This window comes from Pogona vitticeps, chromosome 4 (genome assembly GCF_051106095.1).
Source record: "Pogona vitticeps strain Pit_001003342236 chromosome 4, PviZW2.1, whole genome shotgun sequence".
Taxonomy (NCBI): Eukaryota; Metazoa; Chordata; class Lepidosauria; order Squamata; family Agamidae; genus Pogona; species Pogona vitticeps.
In genome coordinates, this window is record NC_135786.1 from 1,149,802 (window position 1) to 1,171,812 (window position 22,011).

At 49.1% G+C, this 22,011-nt stretch overlaps 1 long non-coding RNA gene across 1 annotated transcript; it reads right to left on the bottom strand.

Annotated features, from left to right (window-relative positions):
- Positions 1 to 3,057: 3,057 nt before the first annotated feature.
- LOC140706458 (uncharacterized) lies at positions 3,058 to 20,533 on the bottom strand. Its single transcript, XR_012086078.2, has 3 exons — positions 20,423 to 20,533; positions 4,525 to 4,659; positions 3,058 to 3,228 (listed from the first exon to the last, which is right to left on the bottom strand). It is a non-coding gene; the product is annotated as an uncharacterized LOC140706458 (long non-coding RNA).
- Between the last annotated feature and the right edge of the window lie 1,478 nt (positions 20,534 to 22,011).

Genomic DNA, 22,011 nt, shown 5'->3' on the forward strand with positions numbered 1-22,011 from the left:
GGCCAGACTGGAGGGTTTCCTGGTACGCTCCGGTGCTGGAGGCAGAAATTCGTAGAAGCGGAAACGGAAATGGAGCACAGCCGTTACAGGGACCTGGGTTTGGCCAAGGAGACCTGGAGAAAGAGTCTGGCCGCAGGTCTGTTTCCTTCTTGCTAGGAATTAAGACTGCGGTGAAGCCCTCAAGCCAGGCCAGTGCCAAGGGGCACTTCCCTCCAGGGAAGCCAGGAGCCGAGCTTCCCCTGTGGTTGATGGCCCTTCCCTCTTGTGCCACCAGGCGTCAATAGACAGAGAGGTTTTCACCTTGGTGGTACAATCACTCTGGCAAAGAGACAAACTGACGGTACTGCACTTCGCCGGATGGTTCGTGCTGGAGTTGGTATGGTTACACTGGATGGATTTTCCATCAGTTACTTGATGTACAATGAGTCAGGGGTAAGGCTGGTCTTTCTGGATAGCCTTTGGCTGCTTTTTAGCTCTGCCTGCTGAGGCTTGCTTGCGTTTGCTTGCTGGCTCATTTCACTCTGTTTTAGCTTCTGGCCTGTGTGGTTGCCTGTAGTGGTCCAAAGAGGCTGTGATGTTATTGGTGGAACATCTTCTTTAATAGGGGAGAAAAATAATTTTAAAAATGGTTTGGAGATCCTTTGAGTAGGGATGTTCCTGCTGTCATGGCATACTCTTCAACGGGGGCGATTATGCTCGGACAGCGAGAACATTCCTTTCAGATCAGCATCTCTTTCCTCTCATCCAGACGGTTGTAAAGTTATGTTTTTCCAACACAGTGTCTGTGATTTAAGTCATGGCAACTGGACTTCTTTCTTTTTAGGTTGAAACGTTTCACTACAAATCCAAGTAGCGTTTTCAGTCTGAAGAGAGTTGTTGGAAGATCCCCGATATCTCCAAATGGGTTTCCCTTCCACCTGGTCTGAGTAGGCTCCTTAGAAGGAGGAAGGATGGGGTGGGGGTGGGGGTGGGGGATAATCCCACTTCTGCAGTCCTTCTCCACCCATTGTCATGGTTCATTAGCAGTCATGAAGAGTGATCTTTCTGGTGTGTGTGGTCCTAATCTTTCTAGGGATGGATGAAAGGGCAGCAAGAAGTGTCCTCACCTCCACAGAAATGAAGATGAACATCTGAGGACAGTCTTTAAAGCCTGTGGATATCCAAAATGGATATCAAGGTCGGGACATTTAACAAGGCTATGTCCCGATCCAGGAGGACAATGGAAGAACCCAAGACCCAGAGCTGATGGGAGAACCTGGTCATTCCTCACATGGTGGGTGTGTCTGAAAAGCTCAAAATGATTTTTGGTAAACACTACATCCTCGTGCACTTGAAACCCACAAACACACTAACCCAGAGACTCGTCCACCCAAAGTATCGGGCACCAAAACAGAACAGGAGCAATATAGTATATGGATTATAGAAGAGTGGACAGATGTTTGAAGGCTGTCTACTGTTCTGGCTCTGTGACCAGGTAGCCAGCCCAGCCACCCCTCCACTCTAAAGCTGGTGTTGTTGAATGCCAGATCTGTATCCAATAAGTCCCAGCTGATCCAAGATCTTTTTCTGGAGGCGGAGGCAGATCTGGCTTGCATAACCGAAACTTGGATGGGCAGTGACGGGGGTGTGCCTCCGTCTCTTGCCTGTTCTCTTGGTTATGCTGTCCAACATCAGGAAAGACTGGAGGGGTGTGTGTGTGTGTGTGTGTGTGGTCATGGTTTATGGAAATACTCTTGAGGTTGTTAGGCTCTCTGCTGTGGCGATGCCGGGTCTGTAGACCCTTCACATGTCGATTGGGGCCAGGGATGAGATTGGGATCTTGCTGGTCTCCCCGGAAACCAGTCATTTCCTTACGGGAGCTGGCGGACTTCACCTCCATGGCTCTTTTGGGATCCCCAAGGCCATTGGTCTTGGATGATTTCAACATCCATGCGGAGGCAGAGGTTTCTGGACCAGCTCTTGAGTTCTCGGAAACCATGGCTGCCTTGGACATATCTCCAGGATGTTAACGGCCCCACCCATGTGGGACCTGGTGTTCTCCACTGAGCAGAGTTTGCTCCGCTGCCTGCTCCGCTTGCTTCTTTTTGTCTTCATGTCACAAAAAGGCAGTGCGTGCCACCAGGAAGTCTCCAGAACGCAGCCAAGGTAGTGCGCACATGGGGCAGCTCTCCCCCCCCCGGCGTCCCAAGCCCCACTTCTCAGAGCTGGGGGGGACAGGGGTGTGCCCCGACAGGCGCTCCAGCCTTTAACCCTCCCTGCCCTGTGGTGACAACCCCAATCCTATGTGGGTAGGGTTGCCCAACGTCAGTCTAATGTCCTCTGTGGGGCAGGCAAAGATAAAAACCTTTAAAATGTCAGGTTTTTGTATATTTTATGTTATAATTTTGGATGGGAGGGGGAGAGGTGGAAGGACCCCCCTCCCCCTGTCTTTCCCCACCCCCAACCACCTGCCAAGCCAGTCAGGAACAAGCAGTGCCCGAGCACACTGTATTGATTGCGGGTTTAAGATGGAGCAATTCAAATGAACCATTCAATACGTCCTCCTCTGTACTTTTTTTTGGTCTTTCCATGTCCTCCTTTTGGTACCCATGTATCTGGCAACCCTATACGTGCGGCAGTGGGGCCAGCAGTGTTGGGCTCCGAGGGGCCTCTCGTCCTCCCTCGGGGGCTGCAACAGAAGCCCCTCCTGCGAGGGCGCCATGTGGCTAGCCCAGGACCCTGGTCCGAGCTGGAGGGGGGTTTCTCGTGTGAAGGAGTTGGAGGCTGTCCCCTCCCCTGGGGCCCAAAATCATGGCTCCCACAAGAAGGAGGTAGCATTGGGGGGGGCAAAGGAGGAATGGATTGGGCAGGCTGCTGGTGGGGGCCGAAATGTATGCCTGGGGCAGGACCCTCTCTTCAAGCCCCCCATCCCCCCAAAAAGGGGGTTAAGTACAAGCCCCCCCGAAGTCTCGCCTTGCTTCAACAGGATGCAACGAGAACGGGGAGACGGAGTGACCGCAGGGGCCGGGGATCCCAGAAGCCAGACTCCACCATGGGCCCCCTTCTCGCCCGGGTTGAGAAGGCTGAAGGCGGGATGGTCAGGGGAGCGGGAGAGCCGTGGGGCGGGGAGCGCTCCTTACAGGCAGCCTGCGACTGCCCTCCCAAAGGGTCTCGATGCGTCCGAGCAGGGTCTTCCACAGGGTTTCTCCGGACCGGCTTCCATCCCGGGAGCCTCCTAGGCTGCAGGACCTGTGAAGACATCAAGCGAAGCTGGTGAAAAGCGGCCCCGGGCGGTGGCGTTGGATAAAGAGGGGTGGGAGGGGAGGGGGAAGATATGACAGGACAGGGGGCCCTTTCGGAGGATGCCGGATGTGTCAGTGGCAGGGGGTTGCGCAGCCCTTGTGGAGAGTCTGAGAGGGGCTTGGTTGCCTGCCTGTGCAGCCGGAGACACTCTGATATCTGATGTCCGGGAGGGGTGGAAACGCCTCCCCCTCCTCCTCTGTTTGAAAGGTTTAAGCACCAAGCTCCTTCCGCCCCAAAACGGGGATTGGCAGAGGTGAAATAAATCACTCAAAATCAAAGAAGATTTGGTTTCCCTTCCTCCCAGTCTGGCTGAACGACCAGGGTTCCCCATCCCGCCTTTTCTGAGTTGAACGCCCTGAGCGCAACCTCCTAGATTTTTAAAAATCTCCAGTTCTTCGCATTCCATAAGGTAGTGAAAATATTTTGCATATTTGGCCAGGTTGTCGTTTCGGTGAGCCTCCCCGTGGTGGCCCCTGCGTGGCTTTCCTGGCTTCATTTCTCCTTGAGAGGGGAGGGGGCGACCCCTGTCTGCGCCCCTGGGCCGGCCTCCTCCTCCGCCTAGGAGTCCCTGCAGCTTTTCCTCGGCTTCTCCTAAGAAAAGGAGGCTCGCCTCCCCCACCCTGCCTCCGCCTTTCCTGACAAGGAGGGGTCACTCGTGGAAATTCAACTGGTGCCCAGAGTCATCCCCCTCTCCCCCGTCCCCTGCCCCCCCAATTGGGTGCTCAGGCCACGAGGGGCAGCCTTTCCCATGGGGGGGCCTCTGTTCCGTTTCTGGTCTTTCAGAGCCCCTGGGAGGATGGATAGAGCCCCCCCTCCGGCTTTGACCTTGGGGGCCAGCCTCTCCGCCCCACACAGGGCCTCTTCCACTTCCGTGAGGGGGGAACAACTCCAGGGAGGGCTCCCGAGGATGGGCAGGGGAAGTGGAGGGAAGGGCCTGGCAGCAGGCGGGCACCACCCACTTTGCAGTGCGAGGGGAAGGTCTACCCCAGGAGCCCCTCGCAGGCTTCTTCTGGGAGCCCAAGGGCCCGGCCAGGAGTGGAATTGGGGTTCGGGTGCAGGAGACAGCTGTGGATGCCAAAGCAGACAAATAGCAGCCGAGCAGCCTAGAAATATGACTCCTTGGTTTTCAGCTGGCGCCGGGCAAATTGAGCAGAAAGAAGTGCATGTGGGGTTGACAGATTGGAGCCTGTTATGGTCTGTGTGCATTCGTGTGTGTGTGCAAGCACTATCTCTCCAACTTACTGGCTGGGAAACAGACGTTGCTGCAGCCCTGAGGGCAACATTTCTCTCTTCCTTTGCAGTCAGAATCTTGACGGCATTCCAGTTTGCAGGGCAGCCCAGGAGGGAGCTTGAATTTGGGGCATTCGCCAGGCTTTACTGGGGGGAGAAAGGAAACGGGAAGCGTGAATGTGGCTGAAGGCGTGGGAAAATCCAAAGCCGTAGGGAGAGGGAAGGCAGCGTGGGTTTGCCCAGCCTGGAGGGCTGCCAGTCTGCAAGGCCTCTCCCCAAAGATGTCTTCCCGGCCACTTGGTCTCTTGGCCATCTTCTTTCTCCTCCTCCAGGGTTCCTGAGTTATTTGCTGTGTGTTTGGAGTCGAGCATCAACATTGACAGGTAACACGAGTGGGGGAGGAAGACAAGGACAGGAAAAGAGAGGGGGCCAAGCGGGACACCTAGGAAAGCTCAAACTAAAAGATCAAAGAATATAATTGGAGTGATCAGAGAGAAATCAGGAAAGAATTGTAGCCTAATGAAAGAAAAATTAAAGATACTACAAGAATTTTATCAAAACTTATATAACGGTAATACGACATTGAAAGGAGATATAAAAAATGATATTAAAGAAAATGAGTAAACTACTAGATAATGATAAAAGAGAATTAGAAAGAGGTAAAGGATGAAGAGATTATAGAGATCATCAACAAACAAAAAAATGGTAAAACTTCAGGCTTTGATGGAATGGGATCAGAATATTATAAAGCTTTTAAATCAATACTGACCCCCAAATTAAAAATACTTTATAATGGGATATTGGAAGGAGAGAAAATACCATACTCTTGGAAACATTCATTAATACAGAGGTGCCTCGCATAGCGATCGCTCTGTATAGCGATGAAATCGCTTTGCGATGGACTTTTTGCCAGATGGTCCCTATCGGAAAATTTCACTTTGCGATGATCGCAGGGAAGCGATCATCGCAAAGCCACTATTTTCGCACAGCTGATCGGCGGTTTCAAAATGGCCACCGGGTAAACATAATGGCCGCCCGCTGTGTTTTCTCACTTAAGGGGCACCGAAAATGGCCGCCCCTATGGAGGATCTTCGCTTAAAGGTGAGTTTTTAGCCCATAGGAACGCATTAATCACGTTTTAATGCATTTCTATGGGCTTTTTATTTTCACTTAGCGATGTTATCGCTTAGCAGTGATTTTTTCTGCACGGATTATATAGACCTATTTCATTATTAAATCAAGATGCAAAGATATTTACTGCAATCCTGGTATTAAAGAGGATCAAAATGGGTTTTTACAGGGAGACAAATGGAAAATTTAACTAGGAGGGTTTTGAATATTGTATATATTATCGTTGTCGTCTAGTCGTTTAGTCGTGTCCAACTCTTCATGACCCCATGGACCAGAGCACGCCAGGCCCTCCTATCTTCCACTGCCTCCCGTAGTTGTGTCAATTTCATGTTGGTTGCCTCGCAGACAATGTCCAGCCTGTGCTTGGAGAGAGAGAGAAACAGAGTGTGGTGTTGTTGTTTAGTCGTTCAGTCGTGTGGGACTCTTCATGACCCCCTGGACCAGAGCACGGCAGGCCCTCCTGTCTTCCACTGCCTCCCGGAGTTGGGTCAAATTCATGTTGGTCGCTTCAATGACACTGTCCAGCCTTCTCATCCTCTGTCGTCCCCTTCTCCTCTTGCCACCACACTTTCCTAACATCAGGATGTTTTCCAGGGAGTCTCCTCATCAGATGGCCAAAGTACTGGAGCCTCACCTTCAGGATCTGTCCTTCCAGTGAGCTCTCAGGGTTGATTTCCTTTAGAATTGATAGGTTTGTTCTCCTTGCAGTCCAGGGGACTCTCAAGAGCCTCCTCCAGTACCACAATTCAAAGGCATCAGTTCTTCGGCGGTCTGCTTTCTTTATAGTCCAGCTCTCACTTCCATACATCACAACGGGAAAAACCATAGCTTTGACTATTCGGACTTTTGTTGGCAAGGTGATGTCTCTGCTTTTTAAGATGCTGCCAAGGTTTGTCATCACTTTCCTCCCAAGAAGCAGGCGTCTTTTAATTTTGTGGCTGCTGTCTCCATCTGCAGTGATCACGGAGCCCAAGAAAGTAAAGTCTGTCACTGCCTCCATATCTTCCCCTTCAGTTTCCCAGGAGGTGATGGGACCAGTGGCCATGATCTTAGTTTTTTTGATGTTGAGCTTCAGACCGTTTTTTGCACTCTCCTCTTTCACCCTCATTACAAGGTTCTTTAATTCCTCCTCATTATATATTATAGAAAAATATAATTCAAAGGCAGGTATTTTATCATTTGATATTTTTTAAGGCATTTGATTGTGTAGAATGGCCAACATTAAAGAGTCTCTTAAAGGGTTGGGGGTTTGGAAAGAAATTTAGAGCGGTAATAAATCAATTATATGTGGAGAATACTGAATAATGTTTGGATGACAGAACAGATAGCTCCAGGCCGAGGCACTAGACAAGTTTGCCCTCTTTCTCCTGTTTGTTTGATTATTGAAATGTTTGCAAATGCATTAAGGAATGATTTGAAGGTATGGGTGAAAATAATAAAATAAATATTAATTTATTTGCTGATGATTCCCTATTGACAGTGAAAAACCCATTTGAAAGTACAGATAGAAATAAAATTCATTTGGAAAAATCTGGAAGAATTAACTGGATAACACATAAATTGGCAAGAATCTGAAATAATGTTTAATCATAATAAAATAGAACAAGAAAGGTTTGCTGATAAATATGATTTTAAGATATGTAAAAGTTAAATATTTAGGTATAGATTTAGTAAAAGATATTCAAAAGATAAAGGAACATAATTATAATAAACTAAAAGAAGAATTCAAAAAGAGATTACCGGAATATACTAATTTAAAACTTTCTTGGTTTGGAAGGATTGCACTTATAAACATGAAAATTTGCCAAAAATTAATTATTTATTTAGAATGTTACCAATACAGCTAACAGAGGATAATTTTAAATTTTGGCAAGGAATGATTAATAAATATTATAATGAAGGGAAGAGAGCCAGAATAAATAAAAACTATTGGTATAAAAAAAGGGGGGAAAAAGGTGTTATAGGTATACCAAACATAAAAAATTATTATCTGGCTAATCATTTGAAGTTTATTGGGGAAGTTATATATAATCCAGAAAGGTTAATTTGGTGGGAAATGGAATCATCAGAATTACAGGTTGTAGCGGAATCCAAAAAGGTTACATACAGCACTGATGTTACCTGTCTGTCATGGGTTTGGAGGGAAAGTTCCATCCTATGGGGAGTGGAAGGCGGGACATCAGGAGGAGGGGCTGTACTGTATATATATGTGGAGCGTGTGTGGAGAAGTTAGGAGAAGCTGGAGAAGAGCTGAGAGAAGAAGCTTGAGTGGGAGTCTGTGTGTCAGACAGGGTACTACTGTGTGTCAGTCAGTACCAACCTGATAGGTTCAGGTGTCTGTATGGTTAGCCAGAACTGATAGGTTCAGGGTCTGTGCTTCAAGTTAAGTGTTCTGTGTGAACCAAACTGTGTGTATGTATGATTGAGACTAAGCCACGTTACTGTATCTTATTCACTTGATCCTTTTATTTTCCCTGTGTGTTATTTAATAAACCTTGTTCTTTTATTTGTTAAAAATCCATCCCTGGTCTGTGTGACTTCTTATAGGGAATGGTTGGTGGCAGCTTAGTGAAACTGTGGCATATCCCAGTAGGTCTGGGTTTGTCACATTGATTGGTGTCCAGCGTGTGGGATACGACTGGTCCAGTTGTCCAGTGGTCCAGCAAAGCCTTGGCAAGAGTGCCCAGAGCAAGGGGGGTCTAGTCAGGGACAATCTGAGAGCACGTAGGTAATCTTCTAGGTGTACCTCATGGGGGGGTGCGCTAGTAGAAGAACGTGTAACCTCAGATTGGGGACTAGATTAGGGAGCTCTGAGGCAGCCTGTTTTGGCGGGAAAAAGCTGAGGCAAAACTGTGTAGTAGCAGTGATCTAGCCTGCCTGCTGAGAGGCCTAGCAGAGGGGGGTAGACTCTGGCTCGCAACTGTTGCAAGTTAGTGCTGAAGAACAGCAGCAATCTATAGAGAAGGCTGGTTCTGAGGCAAAAGAAAAAAAAAAGTGGTCGCTTTATTTTGAGGCTTGACTTTTGAAAGCAGCCTGTGCTGGGGGGGGATTATGCCCTTGACTCGAAGCCAAATGGCAGAAATGGGTGAAGTGAAAGACCCCCAGGTAGACCAAGGTTCTGAGGATGAATTTGGCTCAGTGCAGGGTGACAGCACGGGAGAACAGGACCCAGAACTCAGGAAACTGCTCATAGCCCAACAGCATGAACTGAGGATGAGGCAATTGGAAAGAGAAGAAAGATTAGAGAGAGAAAGAAGGGAGGAAAGGGAAAGGCAATTTGAAATGGAAAAGGAAGAGAAACAGGAAAGGGAAAGGGAGAGGAAAAGACAATTTGAATTGGAATTGCAGAGAGAGAAAATGGCGTTTGAGTTAAGAAAATTGGAACTGATGAATCAGAACAATAATAACAATAGGGATTCTGAGGGAGGCCAATTGTCTAAAGCTGACCTGAAGAAATTCCCTGTGTACCACAAGGGAGATTGTCCTGAGGTGTTCTTTTCCCTCGTGGAAAGAGCGTTTGTGGACTTCTCAGTAAGGGAAACTGAGAAGATGACCATTATGCGATCTTTAATCAGTGGCAGCCTGGCAGAAGTCTATGCAGAGATGCCACAGGAACTGATGAAAGATTTTGCAGAGTTTAAAAAACTGGTGTTTGCCAGACATGGGATAAATGCGGAACAGCTGAGGCAAAGATTCAGGTCAATCACCAAGAAACCAGAGCAGACTTTTACCCAAGTGGGGGCCCAACTGGTGAGGCTGCTAGAGAAATGGCTATCTCAGGAGGGGACAGAGACCTTTCAGCAGCTCAAAGACTTGATAGCGCTGGAACAGTTCTATTCAGTCCTGCATGGGGAACTGAAATTCCAGGTGAGGGAAAGGAAACCAAAATCTGTGGCAGAAGCAGCCGAGATCGCAGATTTTATTTCCCAAATAAGAAAGCCCTTGGGTGAGGGGAAATCGATAGGTAAACCCAAAGAAACCTACAGCAAGTACTCTCAGGGACCAGGAAGAAACCAGCAAGGGGGAGGGACCCATGGTGAAGGGAAGCCCTCAGACATGAAACCAAGACCTCAGATTTTGGAGGGAAAACCAAAACAAGATGAGAAAGACTCAAAATATAGCAGAAAATGTTATTTCTGTCAGGGAAAGGGCCATCTAATCTCAGAGTGTGAGAAATTAAAGCAGCTAAAAGGAATTGTGCCTCAGGATTTGAGTGGAACCAAGCCAAAAGCTGTGTACTGTGTCCAGAAAGAGCAAACCTCCTTGTCACTGAGGGAGCCTGTTGCCATGGCTACTCAATCTGGAACAGTGACATCTGCTGATCAGGCTGAGGAAAATGGTCCTCTTGTGGAGGTCAGGCGCTGCTTACTGGTGAGAACAGATTCTCAGTTGTTTGAAACAGCAGGGGTGGACGTAGGAATACTTGACCATCAGTATCGGGGGCTGAGGGACACCTGTTCCCAGGTGACCCTGTGCCATCCAGATATTATTCCTAGGGAATATATAATCCCAAATGAGAGCATGAAGGTGGCAGGGATTGAGGGGCAGGTGATCTCACTGCCAGTAGCAGAGGTACCTGTCAACTTTCAAGGCTGGAGGGGAGTTTGGCGGCTAGCGATTTCATCGACTCTGCCAGCAGCCGTGCTCGTGGGAAATGACCTGGCTGAACATGTGAAACGGGTGCTAGTGATTACACGTTCACAAGCCACCACGGGGACAGTTCAGGGGGGTACTGATGAGCCAGAGACGGAAGCAGAGGGGAGTTCAGAAGCTGTGGTGGAAACCTTAAGCACAGACAGCCGATTTGGCCAAGAGCAAAAGGCAGACGCCACTCTCGAAAAGTGTTTTGAACAGGTGACTGACGCCCAGCTAACACCTGAAACCCCAGTGAGATTTCTAGAGAAAAAGGGGATTTTGTATAGAGAGACCCTGAGGAATATCTCAAAAGGGGGAGATGGGATCAGAAGTCAGCTAGTGGTACCTGAAAAGTATCGCCCCATGATCTTACAAAGGGGGCACTCTGACATGTTTGCTGCGCACTTAGGGGTGAACAAAACACAGCAGAGAATCACACAGAATTTTTACTGGCCTGACATAGGGAAGCAGATCAGGGAGTTCTGTAAACAATGTGATGTGTGTCAAAGGCAGGGGAATAGCCGCGACAGGACCAAAGCAAAGTTGTGCCCTTTGCCTGTGATTGACACTCCGTTCAAATGCATAGGGGTGGATATTGTGGGACCTTTGCCCAAGGCCACAAAGAGGGGGAACAGGTTCATTCTCACCATTGTGGACCATGCCACGAGGTACCCTGAAGCCATTCCCTTGACTAACATTGAAACTAACACAGTGGCAGATGCCTTGGTGGGGTATATGTCCAGGATGGGATTTGCCTCAGAAATAATCTCAGATTTGGGCGCATCGTTCACATCGAAGCTCATGAAACGGTTATGGCAAATCTGTGGAATTAAGCACAAGGAAACCACTGCCTATCACCCTGAAAGTAATGGGTTAACTGAGAAGTTCAATGGGACTCTAATGCACATGATTAGGGCTTACTTGGCAGAGAATCCAAACAATTGGGACCAGAAGCTGCAATCCCTTTTGTTTGCTTATCGATCAGTGCCACAAGCCAGTACCGGGTTCAGTCCGTTTGAACTTTTATTTGGGAGAAGGGTGAAAGGGCCCCTTGATTTGATCAAACAAAATTGGGAGCAGATCACTCAGGATGACCCACAAGACGTTGTAACATACATAGACACCTTGATGAATGACCTAAAGAGAAACCTAGAGCTGGCAGCAGAAAACCTGCAAGCTCAGAAGGTCAGACAGAAAACATGGTATGACCACAAAGCTAGAGAGAGGCACTTTGACCCAGGGGAGGAAGTGCTTTGGCTTAGGCCCTGCAGAGAGAACAAACTGCAGCTCAAATGGGCAGGACCATATAGGGTCATTTCCAAGATGTCAGACCTGAACTACCTTATAGAGCAGGAGGAGAACCAAGCAAGGAGGGTGGTTCATGTGAATGCCCTAAAACCCTACTACAGAAGGGAACAGAGGGTTTTATTTGCGATAAAAGCAGCTGAGAGTGAGGAAGCTGAATTACCCTTCTGGGAGGGTAGAGGGGAAGTAAAATACAACCCAGAGGAGGTAAAGATCAGTCCTGCACTCACCCAAGACCAGCAGCAAGAACTAAAAATGCTGCTCATTAAATATCAACAGGTGTTTTCCAACAAGCCGGGGATAGTGAAGGGAGTGATGCATCGGATCCACACAGGGGATGCACCCCCGCAGGCAGTATCCCCATACCGAGTAACGGGACCCTATAGGGACAAGGTGCGGAAGGAGCTGGACGAGATGCTTAGGGAGAACATAATCGTCCCCTCTTCTAGTCCTTGGTCCTCTCCGATAGTCCTAGTGGACAAGCCTGATGGGAGCATTAGGTTTTGTGTCGATTACAGGAAATTAAACCGCGTAACCACTCCTGATGCCTACCCAATGCCCAGGCTAGACAACCTGATTGAAACCATAGGGGGTTGTCGGTTCATCTCATCACTGGACCTGGTAAAGGGATATTGGCAATTAAGAATTGATCCCAGGGATCAAGAAAAGACCGCCTTTTGCAGCCCTTTTGGTCTCTATGAGTTTCGAGTCCTGAGCTTTGGTCTCAGAAATGCACCAGCCACATTCCAAAGGCTGATGGACCAGACCTTGGCAGGGCTCAGTGACTTTACTGTGGCCTACATTGACGACATAGGGATCTTCAGTAATACCTGGGAAGATCACCTGAAACACCTGGAGTTAGTGCTGCAGAGGTTAAGTGCAGCAGGGCTAACAGTAAAGGTGAGCAAGTGTCAGCTGGGTAGCCCAGAAATAAAATACTTGGGTCACATGGTAGGGGGAGGAGTGATAAAACCCCTAGAGGCCAAAATAGAAGCCGTTCGTGATTGGCCTAGACCCAACACCAAGAAAAAAGTCAAATCATTTCTTGGGTTGGTGGGCTACTACAGAAAGTTCATCCCGAGGTTTAGCGAGATTGCGGCTCCGCTGACCGATCTGACGAGGAAGAAGGCTGATGACCGCATCCCGTGGACCAGCGACTGTGAGGAGGCGTTCCAGAGGTTGAAGCAGGCGCTCATCAACTATCCAGTGCTGCGTGCTCCAGACTTCGACCGGGAGTTCATCATCTACACCGATGCGTCTAACAGCGGGGTAGGAGCAGTTCTTTGCCAGGAGGATGAGAATGGTGACCAGCATCCAGTGTCCTACCTGAGTAGGAGACTCCAGAAAGGTGAGAGACATTTGGCAACCGTGGAAAAGGAGTGCCTGGCCATAGTCTACGCGATCCAGAAGGCCAAGCCTTACATCTGGGGAAGACATTTTGTTCTGTGCACTGACCATTCACCACTGCAATGGTTAAAGACAATGAAAACCCACAATAGTAAACTTATGAGGTGGGCTTTAAACCTGAAGGACTATGACTTTGAAGTGAAGGTGGTCAGAGGGTCAGTGAACTGTGTTGCTGACGCCTTGTCAAGAAGACCTGAAGAATGAAGACAGCGAAAGAAACATGGACTATGTATATATTTTGATGACAAAAAGTCAAATGTGTCTGTTTATTAAACATGTTGGTTTGTATGAATAAAGGTAACTTGATGTATTGTTAATGGTAAATGTTTAAATGCCTAATAGAGTGTAAGTATAAGTAAGTATGGTATTGTATGTTATTATATGACTGTTTTTGTTTGTTTTGGGTCCAGGTTGTTTTTTTTGGTGAAAAGCACCTTAGCTTTCCCCCTACAAAACAACTTATAAAGAGGGGAGGTGTTACATACAGCACTGATGTTACCTGTCTGTCATGGGTTTGGAGGGAAAGTTCCATCCTATGGGGAGTGGAAGGCGGGACATCAGGAGGAGGGGCTGTACTGTATATATATGTGGAGCGTGTGTGGAGAAGTTAGGAGAAGCTGGAGAAGAGCTGAGAGAAGAAGCTTGAGTGGGAGTCTGTGTGTCAGACAGGGTACTACTGTGTGTCAGTCAGTACCAACCTGATAGGTTCAGGTGTCTGTATGGTTAGCCAGAACTGATAGGTTCAGGGTCTGTGCTTCAAGTTAAGTGTTCTGTGTGAACCAAACTGTGTGTATGTATGATTGAGACTAAGCCACGTTACTGTATCTTATTCACTTGATCCTTTTATTTTCCCTGTGTGTTATTTAATAAACCTTGTTCTTTTATTTGTTAAAAATCCATCCCTGGTCTGTGTGACTTCTTATAGGGAATGGTTGGTGGCAGCTTAGTGAAACTGTGGCATATCCCAGTAGGTCTGGGTTTGTCACAGTGACGTCATTCCTTCATGTCCATCACAGCAGCTAAGGGGGAGGAGCCAAGGAAAGAGCAGGAGGGGCGGAGTTAGAGTGACAGTTAGAGGGAGTTGCGGGGAAAGTTAAAGACAGTTGGAGTTAGGGAGAGGTCGAAAGAGTCAGGGACCAGAAGAAGATATACGGAGAGTGTTAGGGTTCAGGAACAGATCAAATGGGTTTGGGAAAGGAACTTAAAAGTAAAACACATGGAACCAGCAGGAATGAACGTATAATAATAATAATAATAATAATAATAATAATAATAATAATAATAATAATAATAATAATAATAATAATAATAATAATAATAATTTATTGTCATTGTAAGTATATACACAGTATACCCATACAACGAAATTCACAGACACCCAGAGACCAGACACATGCACACACATAAAATTCCCCAAACACTCCCCACCCACTAGAAGTCCCCCACTAAAAATACAAACATCTACACCTCAGGCCAAGTAACACAGTCCAACTAATTATTCACTACTGGTGGTCTTTAAGCTCATTATTAATTGCAATTATAGCTCTGGGATAAAAACTATTCAGAAAACGTGTGGTCCGAGTCTTAATTGTTCTGTATGTTCTGCCAGATGGTAACAGTTCAAAAAAGTTATAAGCAGGATGGGAAGAGCCTCTCAGGATGCTGTGTGACTTCCTCAGACAGCGGGATGTGAAGATGTCATCCAGGGTTGGTAGATATAAAATTGATATTTTTATTATTTATTTTATTTATTTTATTTATATCCCGCCTATCTAGTCGATAGACCACTCTAGGCGGCTTACAACATGGGATAGTAAAGTGATTGACTGCATGATCTTAAAAACTGCATGAACAAACTCATATATGATTTTCCTGTTGAATAATAATAAAAGAACACTTAATCACAAACCCTGCTTCCTACGTTATATGACCTTTTAGGTGTGGCAGCTCCTGTGTGGGACTTGAAGTGGTGTTAGAAAATACCTGGTGGCAGCGAAAAGGCCGTGTGTTCCTGTGTGGAGCCCAAGGAAATAGGGCCACAAAGGTTTGATCGCCACACAGGTAGATACAGAAAAATATTTATTTGGTATGATCAAGAAGCCATCAAGTGGAAGTGACATTTGACAGTGGAAAAATAGAAGTTTCTGTCTCTCTGTGTGTGTCTGTTTGGAGAGAGAGAGAGAGAAGTTGTGGTCTTTGCCTTTTTCGATTTTCACATCTGTGCACAACAAGCTATGCACCTTAAAGACTATTAAAACCTACCCTTTTGTCTCTTTGAGGTCTAGCAATGGAAATCTCCGACCTATGAGGGCTCCCGGCTCTGCTTTCTCTCCATCTTCTCCAACACTGACAAGTTCTCCTCTGCCCTCTGGTGGTGGCTGGACCATGACCGGAGGGCAGGGGTGGGTGGGGAGAGATGGGATGAGCTTTCCACAATTTGGCCGTGACATGCTTGCAAGGCAGTTTGAGGGTCAAGCCACTCGTCTCTCGTCCCACCAGCTCCCCTCCCAGGGCTTTTCTGAGCAGACGATTCCAACCCCTTTCCATCTGGGTCCATTACGGAAGCCGCCTTGACCACCTGGACACCATTAATACACCAATTATAGTTTTATGATTATTCATATTTTATATTGTATATTTTACGCTGTAAGCTGCCCCGAGTAGACATGGTCTAGAGGGATGGGATATAAATGTAATAAATAATAAATAAATAACTAAATTAATAAATGGACAGAAGGCTTTTGGCGGGACAGACGAGGAGAGTTGGGGTCCTGTTGCACGACACCCCTTTCTCTTTCTCCGTGGCTTGTGACGCTATCAGGCAAGGCTCCTTTCCAGTTAAATTCATCGGGCTGGCTGGGTGTTGGTGGCACAGGGACTCCCGTGGATTTTGTCCTGTGGGCAGGACCAACTGCAAAAAGGGACACTGGGGCATTTTTGCCTCCCGATACTTGAGCTAGGAGGTCTCACAAGGATCTCCCCCTCTTTTCCTTTTAAACGCCTAGAGGAAGCTGCTGGCCGAGAGTCACCAGGAACGGTCAATATGCTGGTAAGGATCTAAGTCGGGTGAGGCTTTGCAGGTGTTGAACACCTGGGTTGGGGTCCCGGGAACTGAGGCTGGAGAGCCCAAAGGAGGCCCTCTGGGGAGGCCGCTCTCCTTAGGGTAAGGAGAGGAGGGCCTTCTCTGGTGCTGCTCCTGAACTCTGGAACTCCCTGCCACAGGAAGTCAGGCTGGCCCCTTCTCGGCTGTCCTTCTGCAAGCAAGCCAAGACCTCTCTCTTCCGGGAAGCTTTCCCTTCACGAATGGCTGCCCAAGCAGGGTTTTCAATGGATGGTGTGATGAGATGGTATTTGTAGTTAAAATCTTGTAAGGAACATGGGTTTTGTAATTAATAAATGTGCAAGAGAGGTTCCATCTTGTTTCTCTGTATAAAGGATCTATGCTATGCTGACAGGTTGTTTGCTAGTGAGAGCAGGGAGAATGCTATTCTGAGAGCATGAGAAAGGACTCTGTGAGATAAGATAGATGGGTATTGTTGTGACTCTTTGAAAACCACAGTAACCCAAATAACATCTGTTACCCATGGGAGAAAAAGTCATGTGGCACACCAGGACTGTTTGCCTAGCAACAGATTGTGATTGGATGACATCGTGGGAAGGAGCAATAAGACCTTACCAGTTACTCTTGAAAAAGGAACTTTTTGCCTATGGACATTGTCATTCGTGACTCACCCTAATGTCTTTCGGGACCCACTCTTCAGTCTTTCGTGACTAGTTACTCATGGCTTACACACATGGATTATACATGGACTATACTGGATTACCCTTTGGCCGATGGACTATTTCCTATGGAATACCCTTTACAGACTACTTCGTATGGAATACTCCTTATGGACTATTATCTTGGATTTTTCACAGGACAATGGGACATATTCTTATACTGGATTTTTCTTTTTGTACAGTATTTTTCTTCTACAGGATTATTGAGGACTATGGACTTTTTCTAACATAATTGGACTATTTTGCTTTTCCTAATGGATTACCTTATTGGAACTGTTTTTATTGTTTTCATTAGCTTTTTGATTTCTTGTAAGCTTTTTGGACATTTGCATATTTTTCATGTTTTCTTTACCTTACTACAGATTTGTAAATAACCAGCACAATGCTTATTTACTTGCTTTGGCCTAGATTGGTTTTGATATCTAGGAACATGCTTATTCTTTAATAAAATAATGATTATAAAAATCAATTGGTTTCCTGAACAGTAAACTTGTCTTAGGGTCATCTGAGAGTGCTGCCTTGGCCTAGCATACTTAAGGAGTCCTGCCTGTGGTGCAAGATAAGTCTAAGGACTACAAAGCCCACATGGTTTTCTAATAGTAATATCTGAGAGATTCAAAGGTACAGGGGTGTTCTCATTAGGGCAGACTTGTAAGATGGGGAGTTGTTCACGGCTAGCTGAGTTCTAGGACTCACTCAGCACGTGTTAGTGTGTCCAATCTCCAAATTACTCTCTGTCCGAGCATTCACGCGTGCTTTCAAGCGCCGTGTTTGTCACATATGGTTTTGCCTTAGTGTGTTGAATGTGTTTTTGCTGTTGTTGACCGTCTTTAAGTCTTTTGTTTAATCCTTTATGCTCATTTTGAAAGGGGAAAGAGCTGTCATGCCTCCTTTGGGCCTCCAGGGCGAGCCGTGGCCTCAGAAACAGCTGTGGATTTGGGGACAAGTACTCTCTGTTTCCCCCTTCATGCATTGCTTAAAGAAAGCTGACTGGGGAAGAATTGATGCCTTTGAATTGTGGTGCTGGAGAAGGATTTTGAGAGTCCCCTGGACTGCAAGGAGGATAAACCTATCCATTCTAAAGGAAATCAACCCTGAGTGCTCGCTGGAAGGACAGATCCTGAAGCTGAGGCTCCAATCCTTTGGCCAACTCATGAGAAGAGAAGACTCCTTGGAAAAGACCTTGATGTTAGGAAAGTGTAAAGGCAAGAGAAGGGGACGACAGAGGACGAGATGGCTGGACAGGGTCATCGAATTTCACCAACATGAATCTGACCCAACTCTGGGAGGCAGTGGAAGACAGGAGGGCCTGGCGTGCTCTGGTCCATAAAGGGGTCACGAAGAGTCAGACACGACTTAACGACTAAACAACACCACCACCCTCTTTTTCTCTCTCTCTCCAAGCACGGGCTCTCCGCGGAGCTGCCACACACACACACCCGCCCCCGGGAGAAGGGGGCTCGTCTGGCCAAGCGGGGCTTCCTTCGGGGCGCCTGGTCCCCTCCTCTTCAGACCTTCGGCGCAAAAGGGCAGCAGCGCGCGTCGCCGGGAAGTCTCCGGAGAGCAGCTGTAGGCGCGAGCGCGGGTAGGGCGGGGGCGGCTCTCCCTCCCCCCCCCTGTGCCCCCAGCCCCCTTTCTCACAGCCGGGGGGGCGGGGAGTGTGTGGGCGCTCCAACCTCTCCCCCTCCTTGCCCTGCAGCGGCGGCCCCAATCCCACCGAAGGGCCCCTCCTCCTCCCTCGGGGGCTTCGACGGGCGCCCCGCCCGCGAGGAGCCTGCGTGGCTGTACCGGGACCCTGGCCCTGGCCGGAAGGAAAGGGGGGTGGCTCGTGCGGAGGAGTCGGAGGCCGGCCCCTGCCCTGGACCCAAAAAGCACAGCTCCCGCAAGAGGGGGGGTAGCAGTGTGTGTAGGGGGAGTGAAGATGGGGGGGGTGCAGGCAGGCTGCTGGTGGGGGCTGAAACGCGCGCCTGGGGCAGGAGCCTCTCTTCAAGCCATGCGCCCCCATCCCCAAAAGAGGGGGGGTTAGGAAGAAAACCTCCCCCCCCCCAGTCTTCCCTTGCTTCAGCAGGATGCCCTGGGAACGGGGAGACGGAGCCACCGCAGGGGCCCGGGATCCCGGAGGGCCAAAGGCTGCCGGCCGGGAAGGATCGCCATGCCTTGGCATCGGGGCCCTTTTGGTAGCCCGGGGCAAGTAGCTCCCTGGCCTCCGGAAAGGGGGGGTTGGGCCCCACACACGCACGCATGGAATTGAGCTGTGACGAGGCAGTGCACCGAACACGAGGGAGCCGGCTGGTGAAAATGCAGGAGGCGGGATGGTCAGGGGAGCGGGAGAGCCGCGGGGGGGGCGCGCTCCTTACAGGCAGCCTGCGACTGCCCCCCCAACGGGTCCCGAAGCGTCCGAGCGGGGTCTTCCGCGGGGTTTCGCCGGATCAGCTTCCGTCTGGGGAGCCTCCTAGGCTGCAGGATCTGTGAAGACAGCAAGCGAAGCTGGTGAAAAGGGGCCCCGGGCGGTGGCGATGGATAGACGGGGCTGGAGGGGGGGGATAGTAGCGATGATGCCCTTTTTCTTCCTTAAAAGCACCCTCGCTGGCTCCGGGGAACCAAAACGGGCTCGGCCACTGGGTGAGAGGAGACGAGACTCCTAGGAAAGGTGGATATTGTGGGCGGAAAAGAGGAAAGCGAAAAATATGAGATGGATTGACTCAGTCCAGGACTCCCGACCTCGATATTTTAAGACCGGAGCAGGGCGCTTAGTCTCAAAGCAGCCTCCCTCCCCCTCCAGGCCAGGTTGTCCTTTCGCTGAGCCTCCCCCCCCCCCGCCAGTGATGGTGGCCGCTGCGCAGCATTCCTAGGTTCATCTCTCCTTGAGAGGGGAGGGGGCAACCCCTGTCTGCGCCCCTGGCCCGGCATCCTCCTCTGCCTAGGAGTCCCCGCAGCTTTTCCTGGACTTCTTCCGAAGAAAAGAAGGCTGGCCTCCCCCACCCTGCCTCCGCCTTTCCTGACAAGGAGGGGGTCACTTGGTCTCTTGGCCCTCTTCTTTCTCCCCCTCCAGGGTTATTGTGTGCTTGCAGTCGAGCACCAACATTGACAGGTAACACGAGTGGGGAAGGGAGACAAGGACAGGCAAAGAGAGGGGGCCAAGCGGGACACCTTGGAAATGGCTCCTGTGTGTGCCTGCTCTCCCACAGTTTGTCCCTTCTGAAGAGCAGGTAGACTCCTTTTCTCAGGCTCCCTTCCTTCCTCCTCCTCCTCCTCCACGAGGCAGTGGTGGAGACGGGGAGGAGGGACAGGAGCGGGAACCGGGTTGTGGGGCAGAAATTCTTATCTCTCTCTGTATGTCTGTCTGTAGGTCTGTTTATCTATCTATCTATTCTTGTGCATGTATTTCTTCTAAAGCCTACAGAGAAACAGAAGAGCCGGTGTGGTACAGTAGACTCGTGGTGGGGCAAAGAATGAATGGCATCCTTCAGTCTCAAGAGACTATGGTAACTTGCTCTATATGGAGGACTTGGAGAGTGTCCTCTCCAGAGCACGAAGCCTGGGTAAACTAATATGGAGCACAGGCTGTTAGCCAAGCAGCTATCCCCCCCGTGATAAAATTGCCCCCACCTCACCCCCACAGTTTCAACACTGAGAGAAAAAAATCATTTACCGTAGAAGACTGGGTCCTCGCAACTCTGGCCGCAACCATTGAAGCAGCACTTCTGTCTGCCAGGGCACTCGTAATCCGAAGTGCAGTCATTCACACACACACCGGATCCTGTGAGCTTGGGGCACTTTCCAGGTTTCCCTGGAACAAAATATCCCCGTTACCTCCAGAACTGGGGAGAGGATGCCCTTGCAAGCCATTTCAACCTGGGTGCCAGGCCTGACCCCATGAACCCCTCATCACAGGCCAGCGAGGCAGAGAATGACCCCCCCCCAACCCTTTGAAGATGTGTGGGGAGGGCAAGGACCCTGCCTTCAGGCCCCAGTCTGGAGTGCTAACTGGTGGCACTGGGCAAGCTGCTTGCCGGCGCAGCCACAGGAATGGGGAGCATGCCCGTGTCTTCGTGTCCTTGCAAGTGAGATCCGGCACAAGCCAGGAAGTCCCTAGGATGTCCTTAGACGGAGGGTGGTTGGTATGTGAGCCTCCAAGCCGTCCTTGCACCTGATGGTTGGGTTAAAGGAAGCCCCTTGGGACGTGATTCTCTATTCTCGGTCATATATTTCAGTGTCTTCAGTTCAGGATCTCCTGAACCACAGTCACCCCACTGCTTCCCAGTCTGGCCATGAGGTGGTTGCTACCCTGGGAGAAAAGCCTGGAGGTAAAGACATACAAGTAAACCAGTTCCCATCACAAGTTGCCCTATTTTGGTAACTGGGTGCAAACCAAGTAACTTTTCAAAAATACCACAAGTCGGAATCAAGTTACTTGCATGCTTTCTAGCTGCTTTTCCATGACCTTTTTGGCCTTTTCAGAAGTGTTTCAATGCAAATGTTTACTCCCTTTTTAATCCTAATGGATGTTGTTCTAAAGGTAAGAAAATGATTCCCTCAACATTGCAAATTTTTGCTCCCCTATCCATCCTAAGGGATGTTGTTCTTAACGTAACAAAACGACTCCCTCAACGTTGCAATGAGTAATGGCAATGGGTTAACCTTTCAAGCATTACTGTGCGTAAGGAAAATGCTTTCCTGGAAAAAGAAAGCCACGCCTTCTGGGAGCCCTGCCTAGAGGAGCAAACCTGGGCATGTCAGCCCGAGAGAGAGCTTCTCGTTGAGCGCCAGAGGTCAACCCAGGTAGGACTGGGGTGTGTATGTGTGTCGCTGGCTGGTGGAGGATGCCTCCTGGAGCCAGAGGGGCTTCTGGCTGGGTTCACCTCTGTCCCCCATCACTACCTGGGGGAGAGACACGTGTGGTGTGGGGATGCTAACTTCAGAGGGAAGGTTAGTGCTCCCAGGAGCAAAAGCCAGAGATGGGGGGGCTCTCAGGAGATCCGCATGTGCTCAGACGCCCAGCTGTGCAAGGTTTGGTTTCTAGGAGGTTCCCTGCCCATGCCAGTGTCTTTTCCCCCCCCAAGGGCATCTGGAATATTTCAGTGCCAAGTGGGTGATGCTATAAAGGGAACAGTTGATCCCTTGCAATGCTTCGGTAGTGCCCCAAAATTTGACCTCGTCTTGCCTGGAGCTAGGCTGGACCCCTCCCTATTGATGGGGATGCGGGGAAGCATCCTCTTGGGTGGAAGGGGTTGGCCATGG